General features: G+C 34.6%; 1 protein-coding gene across 8 annotated transcripts in view; it reads left to right on the top strand.

Annotated features, from left to right (window-relative positions):
* Window positions 1-14,031, top strand: part of LOC126751528 (cadherin-99C) — a 418,338-nt gene that overhangs the window by 330,988 nt on the left and 73,319 nt on the right. The window contains exon 4 of one of the 8 annotated variants that reach the window (XM_050461866.1): window positions 503-656. The exons of the other annotated variants lie outside the window; for them this stretch is intronic. The gene's annotated coding sequence lies outside the window, so the exon portion shown is untranslated. The remainder of the gene's footprint in view (window positions 1-502; window positions 657-14,031) is intronic. 8 annotated transcript variants of the gene reach the window in all.

Raw genomic sequence — 14,031 nt, 5'->3', positions numbered from 1 at the left:
AAAAATACAATTTAGAGTTACGCTTGTTTAACCCAATTTATTATTTCGAAAATAGGTTTTCTTTACATTTTTCTTCTATTTCTGCAACGCTTTTAGATTTCTTCACCGCATTTTAGCGTTTTTAGCTTTATCTTTCAAATTTTCTATTTACTATGCCATGAAGAGAATACACATAGTTTATTATAGCCAAAGTAATCGTCGGATATCGTATAATATAGCCAGTTGTTGTAATAGCGAAATAGTCTCTTAGCTTTTGAAATTTAGATTTAAAAATTTTCTCACTTTGTTTTATGGCTACCATTAAAACTTGCCTATAAAAATCGAAATAAAAATATATATTTAAACCGTTTTGTGATTTAAAAAATTACCCTGTGAGGGGCATTATAGTGGCAAAGCAGCCAAAGTTAACATTTTCCTTTATTTTAGATGTCTTTCTGTTTTATATTATCGCTTGCTGTTTGTTCACTAACTGCTACTGTACCGTTTATTTATGTATTTACAGTTATTGGCCAACAAACCACGATCCCCACAATGAAATTGCACTGGATCTAGTCTTCTCAAAGGGGAATCCGACATTCTTGCTGGACGGCAAGAAATTGCAGCTGCGGCAGCCACTCGATCGCGATGAGGAGAATGTGAGTCACATTGTCTTTCAGGTGAGTGCACGAAAGCGACCACGAGCTAGAACACTTAAAACAAAGCTGAGCTGAAACTAAAGTGAAGCAGCGTATGGGAGTGCGAGTGTTTTAAAATATGTGTGTGATTGCATGCGATGCAGCGCGCTGAAGGAGGCTGGCTTGCGGTGAAGTATATACAGCAAAGTGGGATGTGCAAAAAGCTGACAAGAATACAAGAACAACAAAGAGAAATACACGCGAGCAAATGTGTGTGTGTGTAGACCGAAGAAGCACGCGGTGGCTTGCCGCTGTGAGGTTTTATTTGGTGAAATGCAAATTATTTATGTCGAAATTTTACAGTTGCACGCCACAAAATATGCCGGCCGGCCAAAAAAATTATGTATGTGGAACGCTTAGCTAATAAAAAGAAATATCCAAGCGCTTTATGGCTGCTTGAAAAGCTTACTTCTGGCATGCAGCGCAACAATTTCTTCAGCACATCTTCTGCTTATGCACACCACCAACGGAGTGCTTCCCTGTTTCTGAGTGTGTGTGTGATTATTTCTGGCTGCTTTGTTTATTTAAAACTATTGAGCGCTTTTATTTGCTTTTAGATACTTTCTTTTTTTTTTTGGTTTTTTACAATTTTATTTTATTTTTATTTTTCTCATTTCGCTGCACCACAGGTTTCCTGTTCGATTCGCAATGCAACCAACAAGCGATGCAGCATTTCGATTATTGTGCGCGTATCTGATGTCAACGACAATGCACCGCGCTTCATGAACACACCCTATGAGGTCACCGTGCCGGAGGTAAGCAATGAACAATCTTGCAATTACAAAAATAAGCAACACCATGCTTCCATCAGCATATACCTGACCATATGCACGTTTATGTGTGCGAAAATATTGGCAAACAGCGCTAAAGCAAATTAAAAACTTTCCTACTCTACAAAAACATATTTTTTGTTTGTGTTTTAACTTTATTTGCAACCTTAAGCAGTCGTTAGCTAGCCTCTTCGCCGCAATCTTGATAAGCTGCTTAGCGGGAAGCGACCTGCGTCGGCGCACCGACTCGCCATGTCGCTGCATTATTGCGCCGCGAATTTAATATTTCTTATTCACAATGTGTAAAAAGACAAACCACTACTTCACAATTACCGTGGCAACAAAAACAATTAAATGCGCTTAATTCTAAGGCACTGTGTCTCGCGCTTGGGCATTTCGCTGCCTGTCGCACTCCTTCCCCTTTGCTAGACTGTTTACGCTACGCGCACCAGCCAATTCAGCAACCTGATGGGTGGTTCTCATTGATCGCGACTGGTTTTTCGCGCCCACACACACTTTTATTTCAACTAAACTGCAAATAATGCCAACAAAAATTGCTCGCAAACATTTATGAGTGCTGCTACCGTCAGCACTGTAGCTCTCAGTTTATTTCTATTAATATTGCCGTTAACTGTACTGCATATGTGTTTTTGTGCAATTTGGCCAGCTGAGAATAAGTATGCGAAACTGAAATTGTTCAGAAAATTTAAAACACTTAAGCGGGAAGCTCGTTTTGCTAAAGTATTCGAGTTATAACGATTTATTATGATGTATTTGGCTTTGGTTTAATATAAAGTAAGTGATTGTAAAAGTAAAGTAGCAAAGTTTTTTCAAGTATTTTATATTTATCTTTTACGATTTATTACAATTTTTGCAAGAATGTAAAATTGAGTTTAATGAACGTCGCGCCGAAACGTAGACTACAAATATTAATTATATCCCTGTATTTTTATTTATTAATTTATGCCTTTTTATTCGCATTTTATATTTTCTTCTAACCGTGCGCTTAACTATAGACAATTTTGACATTTTTAAGGGGTCAGTTGGGTAAACTTTTTTCAGTTTTTTTGTTTTTTTTTACATTTTCTGTTCCCTTATACCCTTAGAATTAATGTAGAAACCCACTTTACCATATGAAGGTTTGAAAAAGGCCCAAAAATAGTAATTACACAACCGATTTGCCTAATTTTTTTTAAATATTCACAAAACGCCTGGCTATCGTCCCTACTAGATTCATAATTTTTTATAATTTATTGACAATGTTATGACAAAATTTATGTAAAAAAACATGGGGAAAAATTAAAAAAAAAAAACTTAATTACTTTTTTTTTATCAACATTTTTTCATGATTCTAGTAGGGACAATAACCATTCACGTACTTCTTAAGAATAAATTGGGTTTCTGTGTTTCAGATGATTCAAACATGAGAAATCGTACCCGCCAGTGAAAAAATGCATCTCATTCACCCAGCCATTTCTACGACAGATGTCATCAATAAATTCCGAAAAAAATTGTTTATACACTCCACGATGTACCTCATGATATATAAAAAAAGTTCTATTATAGAATAAAAATTTCTGTACAAAAAATGTCAAAAAACAGGCCAGATTATCCTACTGAACCCTTAATAACAATTCGCCTAATTGTAGGCAACGTTTTTTAATTTTTTACGGAAAAAAGAGTTAAAGATAATGTTTCTTATACCGTATCTATATTCAATCAGCCACAAAATGTATACTTGACAAATGGGGTTATGTGCGACCCTAATTTATAAATTCTTTACAAATGAGAATATAAAAAATAATATTAAAATAAGTCTACTATATTTAAATATATAAAACAATTTCAAAATTTTGCATTTCATTCACTTCTTTTTATATTAAGGTAACAGTAAAATTTAAGTTCGCAAGATCTTATGATATTTACAAATTCTCATATGCATTTAATTTTTTAAATTTTTGATATTGACATACAAAGGGAGTTAGTTCAACATACTTTGTATGTTGTTTAAAAATACTATACTAGTTAAGGCACCCAACTTCTTCTGATTATATGTATTCCTTTAGTTCGAAAATAAAAAAGTTCCGATTTCCTTAAGGTCTCTAATCAAATATAATAGCAAACTATATAATGTTTTCTATTATACTAATGGATTTGGCTGGTTCTGCGCTAATAAATTTTTTGAGATTATTAAATGTTATTTTTAATTATCAATGATCTGCATAAAAATTGCAAATTATAAACTTTCAAATATGCACCAAAACATGTATAGACTGGTTATCCAAATCACTAAATTTATATTTCCTCGCACGCATACACAACACTGCAAATAATAATGCAAACGCTACAGCTGCATTGGTGCTTGCAACAGGCAATAGAGGACAGCTGCCAGATTGACAGACATGCAAGCAGAGCTACATCAAAACGAGCGCCTCAGCTGTCAGAAATTTCACATGTCAAGTCATTTCGGTTTCTTCTTGTTGCGTTTTTCTGCGTCTTTTTCATTTGCTTCTTTTTTTGTTTTGTGCTAATTCCACTTTTTATTGCGGTTATAAAGCGGGCCTCTCAACAGTGCATTGCCCTTGGCAATTATTTTGCATGTGCACTTACATACTTACTTGAGCGCAACAAATGCACAACACCAAAATGTTGGTGTGGGTTGTGTTATTTGGTGTATGTTAAATGCTACTTAGTTTGCCTAGAATATTAAACCATCAAAACTTAACTCACTTTTTTAGAATAAAAATTTGGAAGTTTGTTTCCCAAAACCCCATAAAGGATTACTGATTAGGTGCTCGTAAACACTGAGGTATTTTAAGCAAATTTTTTTAATCTGACCTATCGAGGAATGGGCAAATCGAGTCTTAGACATGTCTTGCACTTCCTTGGTATCAAGCTAGATGAAAAAGTTAAAATTGTAACTTAAAATCAGAACTTTATTTTTTACGAAGCTGGCGTCTTCACTCAGATATTAAATCGTTAAATGAGAGTTATAAGCCACATGGGCTGTGAAAACCTGACGAGGTGTTGAAGATGATAATGATACTAGTCTTATGATGACAAAAATGACAATGATGACGACGTGACGAATATTCAGCTTATAATAATGATGATGATAATGGTAAAATTGACTTTTTATAAAATTTGAAACTGAATCAGAATGAAGTATAAACTATTAAGTCTATGTTGAATCTCTCTTCCTGACTTTACTCCCTTTTAAAATCACTTTCACTTAATCTAATACCTTCGGCGACACTACGACACTATTAGAGATCATCCCTTTCTTGCTTTCTCATCTCATATTTAAAAATATTCAAAACCAGTCTAAAATAGTACGTGTATTCAATTATAGAGCATTTGAATAAAATCGTTATAATTTATTTAAAAAGTTAATTGCTTAAAATTAAAATGTGGAATATAAAGAGCTAAACGCTTCCAATTTGCTTTACACTTAGTAATATGTTGCTTTTAATGAAGCCAACGCGCAACATGTTGCTAGAGAAGCATGTCGCACGATACACGAACTAGAACCGCTAATGGTGGCCGAAGTTTACTTTATTACTTATGGTTTTGTTAATAAAATGTTTTTTTTATTAAGTTTCTTTCATTTTTCGTCACACTTCTTTTTTCGATGCATAAAAACCGCCACCGTCTAAACAAATGCATTTTTTGGTCGTATGTTGCAAACTGATTTCCCACAGGCGCAAAAATGCACATTGCATTCTTCCACAAATACTTGGCTTACACACACATATACACTCACTCGCAGTGCGTATGTGTATTTGATGCACAAAACTTTCAACACGCTGCATTGCTATACATCAATCGGCTGTTGGCAGCAGCACCTGTTGGCACCGTTTCAAAGAGCTGTCTATCAAATGAGCTTACACCACTTCCTGCCTTTCTAACCGCGCTCCCCCTCTCCCCAGCTACTTAATGTTCTTAAGTTGCTCGTTTGCTGTCAATACAAATCCAGTTCATCGTAAACTTCTTTTGACTAGCGCCTTTTGGCCGCTTGACCCCCCCACTGCACCTCCGTGTTGCTTGCTTTGAAGTATGCGGAAATTGATTACTACAAGTTGAGCGTCGCTTTAAAGATCTCTGTTGCTCTTTTTGCATTTATTATGTTTGTCTTCTTTTGTCGTTTTGTCGAGTTTCTCCCATCTTAATTGTGCCATTTGTACGGAATTTCCATTCATAAATATTTTAGAGAAATCAAATTAAGTTATTAGCTGGGTAATGTCACCGCTATTCGCCACGAGCACATACACATATTCACACAGCACAAAGGTTTGACGCTGCTGCCACTGACACCAACTGCCATTGTGAGTTATTTACTGAGTGCCATTGCTTCAATTCGTAAATTGCGCGGCTGGGGTTTGAAGTTTAAATATTTGCATAGTAACGGTAGTGGTTAGTGTCATGTTTCATTCACTCGCCAAGGGAGGAAGTCTACAGCGTTGCTTGTCTTTAAGAATCTTTCCTAATTGGCTGAGATTATTTCTTATGTTACCATTAAATGCAATTGATTTTGATGTGATAATTTTCGAAGCATGTCTAAATATATGCATACATACTTAAATCACTTACTATGCAAAGAACCACCACAAGTAGTGTGCTACAATTTTTTATATTCAAGTTTTAGTAAAATGAGAAAAAACTAAAATATTTGTTTCACTTAATATGGATAAAAAATTGCATGAAAAACGTTTTAGCTGAGAACCATTCTATAGCATGGAATCGAAGGGCTTGTAATGCATCCATAAACTACTCCAGATTCTATTGCAAGCAGCTCAAGCTAAAATTAATATTATTTATAGAATATTGCAAGGATTGCTTCAGAACTCAAAAATCATGGTTGCATATCATCATAGAGGCCACATACGTCCAAATGATTTGTACCACAAATTTTCTGTGCTTTTGCAAAATACTTGCGATGAAACTAATGCATATAAGAGGATTATCGAAATATATATTATAAATGTATTCGATAACTCCAAATCAAATTTGCATCAGTCATTCTTTATCGTATTTTTTAAATCATTCAATATAAAAACTAAGCCAAAAAATTCAATAAAAAATAATTCTTATAACATTTTTTAATTTTTATTTTTTTATTAGTCTACTATATACAGTTAGTACCAGACATATACAATTTAACATGAATTCTCCAAAGTAATGCAGTATTTGCATAGGTTAAGTTAGGTTAATCTGGTAGGCCCAATAAGCCACGTATAGACTAGTTTTGGTCCTTTGCGATTCCAGATGGAGTTCCGTTGCTAGGCCCATGAGGAGTAGTCATCCTTTAGGATGCCTGCTCTGAAGTGAATTTTAACAGGCTCTGCGGCCTCACTATCGATACCTCCTCCAGTGTATCATACCAGGTGCTTGCAGCGTAGTCTTGCCAATACGAGACAAGTGCCCAAAAGTTGCTCCATTGTTTCCCTGGTGCCTTACTCTAGACATTTCTTGCAGTCTTCTCGAACTGTCAGCCTTATTCTGCAAGCGTGAGTCGCCAGCAGATAAAAAAATCTGCAAAAATTCCTCTTAGCTGTGACCTCCGCGCGGGTGTCGACTAGGTAAAGAATGTTGCTGCTTACAATGTCATGATTTAAAGCTGGCTCCTGTCAAAGTCATTTCATTGCTGGCAGGCTGACGTATTTTCCCAATTATCCCCTTTTGATGGGCTGCTTTATATGCATCGTCAGAAGTAAGTAAATATAATACAACGGCCATTGCTAATGAGGTATCTGGTGGAAGGTATGAAGCGTTAGGGGTAGATACCACCGAATCAGAACTCTTAATATGAAGGTCAACAAAGTATTTATATAAAGACTAAACAGAAAAACAAAAGGTCTTTCTGGTCGTCTTATTAGAACAACGGTTTTTTTAGCATAATTTTAGGTGTTTAGAAGAAGTTTCTTTTTTTATTTTTCAAAGTCATTTCAGTTTACAACCTGTTTTCAAACACATGGTATGCACATGAACCACACACTACTTAGTTTGCATATAATTTTCGATCTGAGTTCAGTTTACGGCGTGTAACTGTGCATTTAAGTGTTTCTATTTATGTGCGGTGGCATGTGGGCTTTGCCTATGCTTATGTCTAAAAATATTAGTTTCCCATATTGTGAGTTGTTGTTTCAATTCTCGCTTTAGTTTTTAATACTTCGCATAGTTGTTGTTAGCCCGTTAGCAATCTTGTAAGCGGTAGTTATTTTAATTTCTTTTATGAGGTGTTGTTAACTACCGAGTAGCGGCACTTAGTATTAATTGAAAAATGAAATACCAGACAAGCCAAAACAACTGACTGGGCAAGTGTGTGCAACATTTTCATTTTTATTCAAAAACAAAGCTAATTAGTCTTGCTTATGTACTTGAGCAGACTTTTAACGCTTGTTGTTGTACTTTTGCTCAGCTGCAATTCCGCAGCTTTTGTGCTTTATAAGCAATAATCTTAACTAAAATTGCCTTTTTAATGCAGCAGCAACTATTCGATTATCAATTTCTTTATGTCTATCACACTCATAATTCTTAATGTGTGTGAGCCATTCTAAAACTGCTTGTTTGCAAGAAGTTCGTGTCTTAAGTCTTTTGTAGTCAAATCACTCTCAGCAGCTACATATTTGTAACTGGAGGCATTTTTGGAACAATATGGCAATTATTGCTATATAGTTCATTATTTCATGCTTTTTTGCATATTATCTATAGTGTTTTGAAAGTTTTTACAAGCTAATTGAAGAATCATATGAAAAATGGACTTTGAAAATTTTAAAATATTTTAATCAAATTTCAATTGCAATAAAATTGGTGGAGTTGCTACTCATATTATATACTCAAAAAATATTCTAACCAAAATCGCAAAATCATTGGCATTTCAAATAAATTGCTTAGCAGACAAATTGCCGTGTTTTTGCATTATTTGACAAGCCCAGCATGTCTGAAACCAACAAGTGACCATGCCATGCGTATGGCATATGTGGCTTTTTTCCAACAACGTGTCTCACCGCACTGTGCACTCGCACGCTCTATCACAAAGATATAAGTATATATAAATAATAACTCATCGATCAACATTTCTGTGATTTTTTGAGAGATTTTGCTTTTAGCAGCACCAATTTTGGAGGCTTGTCTAAACTAAAAAATGCAAAAAAAAAATTGTTAAAACATTTTTTTATTTCTTTTAAATTTAGTTCCATAGTTTATTACGTTTTGTTCACATGCGTAAAAGTTTCAAATATTTTAGATTTTAATAAATATTTAACTTTTTTCGTATATTTTTTTTATTTTTCCACATATGTATATTGAAGTATGCAACCCGTTGTACAGCTGAGAATGTGCTTTGTGGTATTGCAGCATATATTATATACATATACATACTTATATTATTTCTTCACAGGCAAAGATTTTTGTTGAAACCCACCATAACTTGTAACTGATACTTAAAATGCAAAAAACTGCATACAGCAACAACAAATGTATGTTGTAGCAAGCACTTTGGGACTGGGGGTTCTAAAACGCATTTGCATTTTAGATTTTTTTAGTATTTTTTCTTAATATTTTTTTTTATTTTTTTATTTTTTTTTTAATATATATATATATATGTATATATATGATTTTTTATTAGTTTTTTACTATAGTATGTTTGCACTGCTCTTTAAGCGTGTATTTTCGTATAAATCAGTATTGAAGGCAAACGTTTTGAAAATGATACGGTGGCAAGAACTATTAAGAAAGATTGGCGTTGCCGCTGGTTATACTAAAAATACCAAAAACTATTCAGTATGCAATTTCAGTGGAAATTCAGGTTACTTAGAATATAAATTGTCAAATTTTTATAACTTTTTTTGTATATAAGTATAGCATAAAGTAGTACAGTAGTTGCCAGATGCCGTTTTTACTATTTATGTTTTCATATTTAACTCTTGTCAACTCGTTTGTATGGGTATATAATTTATCCGCGAATTGAAAATATGTTATTTGGGAACCAACATTTCATGTACATAGTATATAATGGGTTGTCAAAAAAGTCTTGCGGTATTTTTATTGATTTTTTTTTTTTTTTTTTTTTTTTTTTTGAAATTGAAATGAATTTTTGATGACTCATGCCCAGCTACAGCTGTTACTATGCCGGTCTCTTTCGACCAATTCAGCGATTTTATCGCAATTTTCGACGACAGGCCTTCCGAGCGTGGCGCATCTTCGACCACCTCTACACCAGAACGAAAACGTTGAAACCATCGTTATGCGGTGGAAATGGAAATTGTAACGGGTCCATAAACTGCACAAATTTTATTGGCGGATTGAGATGCATTTTTGCCTTTATCGTAGTAGTACTGTAAAATATGCCGTATTTTCTCTATTTTGCTCCATGTTTGCGACGCTATAACTCACGAACGACTCAAAAGAAACGGCAATCAATCAAACACGTGTTAGCGCGTAAAATGAGCTTTCCAAAAAGGTATAGCATGACCCGATGCGATGAATAAAAGTAGAACTACGCGCTTTCAGCGCCAACTAGCTAAAATACCGCAAGACTTTTTTGACAACCTAATATATGCATTTGTAAATATATTTATGTTTGCATGTGGAGTAACACAATGGCTCAAAATGCATGCACAAAAGACTAAAGCAACAAACTTGCTTACAAAAAGGCATTGGCTTCCATAAATACTTTATGTGAATTTACATAAATATGGTAAATATCTCTTTTTATTTTTATGCCAGTTGCTGCATTTATTATCAAAGGAACCAACTGCTATCAACGTGCAGTCATGCGCGAAGTGTGGCATTCCACACAAAATACTTCGAACAAAATGCAAATTGGTGGGCACTTAAGAATGCGGAATGCAAGCAGCCAAATAAAAACAGTTAGTATCCTTTCAAACACTTACATTGTGAGAAAAAAGTACCCGGAAACTGTAAATAAAACACAAAATATTTAGTTATTCCTCAATATTTATTTTGTCACATTCAAAGTAATTCAAACCAGATGTAATACACTTATGCCATAAATTTTTCCAGTGCTTGAAACACTTTTCATAAGCACTTTTTGGGATGGCCTTGAGCTCCTTCAGCGCATTTTTTTATCTCTCCGATCGACTGGAACGAGTTCCACGGAACAGCAATTTCAGTTTAAAGAACAAGAAAAAATCACACGGAGCCACGGATCTGGTAAATTCGGTGGTTAATCGATAGTATTCATTGCGTTTTTGGCTTTAAATTCAGTCATAATCGTACTTTTCAAAAAAAATTTCATCGAGACAAGTCGATCAAGAATGGGTTTCATACCCAAAAGTCCTTTGTTAGGTATAAGCCATTTAAATGTTGTGTATTTTCAACTAATTTCTGTTTGCATTTCCTGCCAAAATTAATCCAAATTCATTTGGGTGTAATAATGTTGTCTAAACCCTCAGTTATGGCGATCAGTGCCGTCCCTTGGTCATTCTATCGATGTCTTGGTCTATAAATCAATTTTTGAATGTCGTCTGGTTTTCTATAAATCTTCTTAATTATATTTCGAATGGCAAAAACAGAAATGTCTTTTAAAAATATCCTGGATATCAATAATATAAGTCAAATTATGATTTTGTTATCTCATTTGCTTATTATTTCTTTTTAAATAGATTGCAAATAAAACATATTAAAAAAGATCTAAAACGAAAATTAGAGCGACACGCATTTGTTATTTTTCCTTCCATTCTCTAAAACACTCCCCATTTTAAAGATGTTGACGAAAGTTAAACCAAAAGGTTCGTAGTTTGTCTATTAAGACTCAATGAACTGCTTTAAATTCACAAAAACCGCCAAATAGTAGAGAATACTTATTGTTTTATAGTTAAAGAATTTTCAGTCCGTAAAAAACGAAAATTAGAGCGACACGCATTTGTTATTTTTCCTTCCATTCTAAAAACACTTATCGTCTCGTAAACAAAAAAACCATTAGTTCCAAATAACTTAATTAGACTACTTCCCATAACAAATTTAGCACTTTTTCTTGCAACTTGCCAAGCTTTGAAAAAAAAGTGCAATAATAAGTACTAATCGACTCATGTGGCCACTTAAGGCCTAAAGGAGGTTCTAACAACCCACTGATAAGTCTTCAAACATAGCAAACGATAACGGACCGGCCAAGTGATAGCGAAGAATGTCTACACTATTAAACCAAAGCAAACTCGTTCGGCTAATTGTGTGTTAAATAAGCCACTAATAACCACAGCGGAATAGAAACTAAATCATCACACACGCGCAGAAGCAGAGAGCAAACAACCAAAAATGGGAGCAAACAGCAAAACAAAATAGTCAAATATTTGCAGACACATACATATAAGTATGCATGTGCGTTGGTAGATGTGTTGCGCCACAAAATTCCAATTAATAAATACATAAATAAACAACACGCACCAAATGCGGTCGCGCTAAAGCTAGCAATTCCTGTCTGTCTGGCGCTGTTGTTGTTGCTACTGACATTGATGTTGTCACGGACGTTATTGTTGACAACGACGTTGTTGTTTTCACTGATGATGTTAATGCCACCAATGTTGTTGTAACTGGCGTTGTTATTGCTACCGACATTACTGCTGTTGTGTCGCGCTACCAAGACGACAGCGGAGTCTATAACAGCAACAACGCTAAAACAGCAGGCACATTGTCAACACACAACGACAACAACAAAGTGAGACAGTGGCAAAAACATCAAATCACAGTTTTGCGACAAAGCTGCTGGCAGTGCAAAGCGGATGCAGGCTCAAGTCAAGACGCGTGCGTGCGTCTGTGGCAGTGTAAGTTGGGGAAGTAATAGCTGCAAAATATCCCCTGAGGCAATGTTTTTCCTGGTTTGTTTTTAAAGTTCGTTGTTTTTTTCCAATATTTTTGGTATCGACGTTCCTGAAAACTGTGCCACGATTCGTTGCCAATTAAAATCCTGTCGCTGCTAATGCCAGAAGCGACTGGCTTGCCTCTGTTGGCGTTGTTGTTTGCTGTGCGTTGATTTTATTTTCATTTTTTTACTGTTTATACATATTTAATTTCTTTATTTTTATCGTTTGCGGCAACTAGAAATGGGAGAGTAAGCAAAAATATTAGGCCAAGGTATTGTGTGTTTGTATCTTCTTTTTCTTGGTGTATACTACATATATAAGTATACGTATGATCAAGCGCTTCACATTATTGTATATATAAATATTCCTGGAAACCTACGAAGAAATGTAGAAATCGTAGAAATCGTTAGTAGGTAGCCCTTTTCAAGGGCTTGAGTTGGTCAGCTTAGTTAGAAGGAATAGTAAAGATAGAAGATTTTCTTTTCGCTTTAACTTTTTTCTAGACCTAAACCTAAATAGTTTTCCAACTATAACTTTGCGCGCAGTCAAATAAAGCTTAATGCAATCATCATCCATTCAGCTTGCCTTTGGCACATTTGCTGCGCGTATTGGCATTTTCCGGCATTCTTCCAAGCGACTTTATTCCTATGAATTGATTTGCTGTTTAATGTGCGTCGAGTGTTGTAGTCCAACATCAACGCGAGCAATGAAGAAGGGTGGAGAATACGTCGGCAATGACTCCATCAACTAGGATCTGTGTAACGAAATACGAAGGTGATTTGAAAAGTCCATGTGCCTATAAACTTTTTGTTCTCCCTTCAAATGCAACTGCTTTATTACATGCAATGTTGTTATAATAAGTAGCTCTTTTGTGAGACACAGGGTAAAAAAGTAGTACAAATGTACTTGAAGCTATTTTGTTTTGATTTTTACTCGAATGAGTAATTATATGCCATACCCAATTCGTTTGTTCTTTGGTTCGTGTCATTGCCCTGAAAGTACAGCAACAAAATTTAAACGTTGGTTCATGTCTTTGCTATACCAGTATAGAGGCAAATTTTAAGTGCTCTTCAATAAATGTTCAAAACATTCCAAAATATTTCGGATTAGAATTTCATTAAAATATTTAATTCTTTAGAGTTGCCAACTCAAGTAAAAATTCTCTTTTTATCTTTAAGCCGAGACGCACACCCAAAATCTTTCAAAGACGACAACCAAGATTTGTATCTAATCAATATGAGAGCTAAATTATTATAAAAGTTATAACACTTTAATGTCAGGAACGTTTCTTTACTCAGTTTTTTTTATGATTTAATGGGTTTTATACACTTCTAAGTTAGGAAAACGCGTTTTTGTGAATTTTTGCAAAAATGCGTGTTTGGAGAATTTAATATAATGATGACACGATGACTATTGTCCGCAAAAGTTGCTTTTGTGAAAAAAATTTACAATTCAGAGTGACTTAAAAGACAGAAATTATTACCAAAAATCATTACCTCTCATATAGATACATTTTTGGAAAATTTCAAGACAGTCATTTAGCAATTTCGAAGCGATTTTGCTCACCGACTCTGAAAACAGAGCTTCTAAGAAGTCGCGTTTAAAGCTTTGTGATCCGATTTTACTAAGTTAAAAAATGTTTACAAATACATTTATATCTAAAACTTGAAATATTCATATATATATTCACATCAGTCGCATTGACTTTATGTGTGTTCATATGTATGTACGTATGCAGGCAGCTTCCGCAAACAGCATTCAATCGTT

The sequence above is a fragment of the Bactrocera neohumeralis genome, chromosome 2 (genome assembly GCF_024586455.1).
Source record: "Bactrocera neohumeralis isolate Rockhampton chromosome 2, APGP_CSIRO_Bneo_wtdbg2-racon-allhic-juicebox.fasta_v2, whole genome shotgun sequence".
Lineage (NCBI taxonomy): Eukaryota > Metazoa > Arthropoda > Insecta > Diptera > Tephritidae > Bactrocera > Bactrocera neohumeralis.
This window is presented reverse-complemented; position numbering and strand designations above follow the sequence as displayed.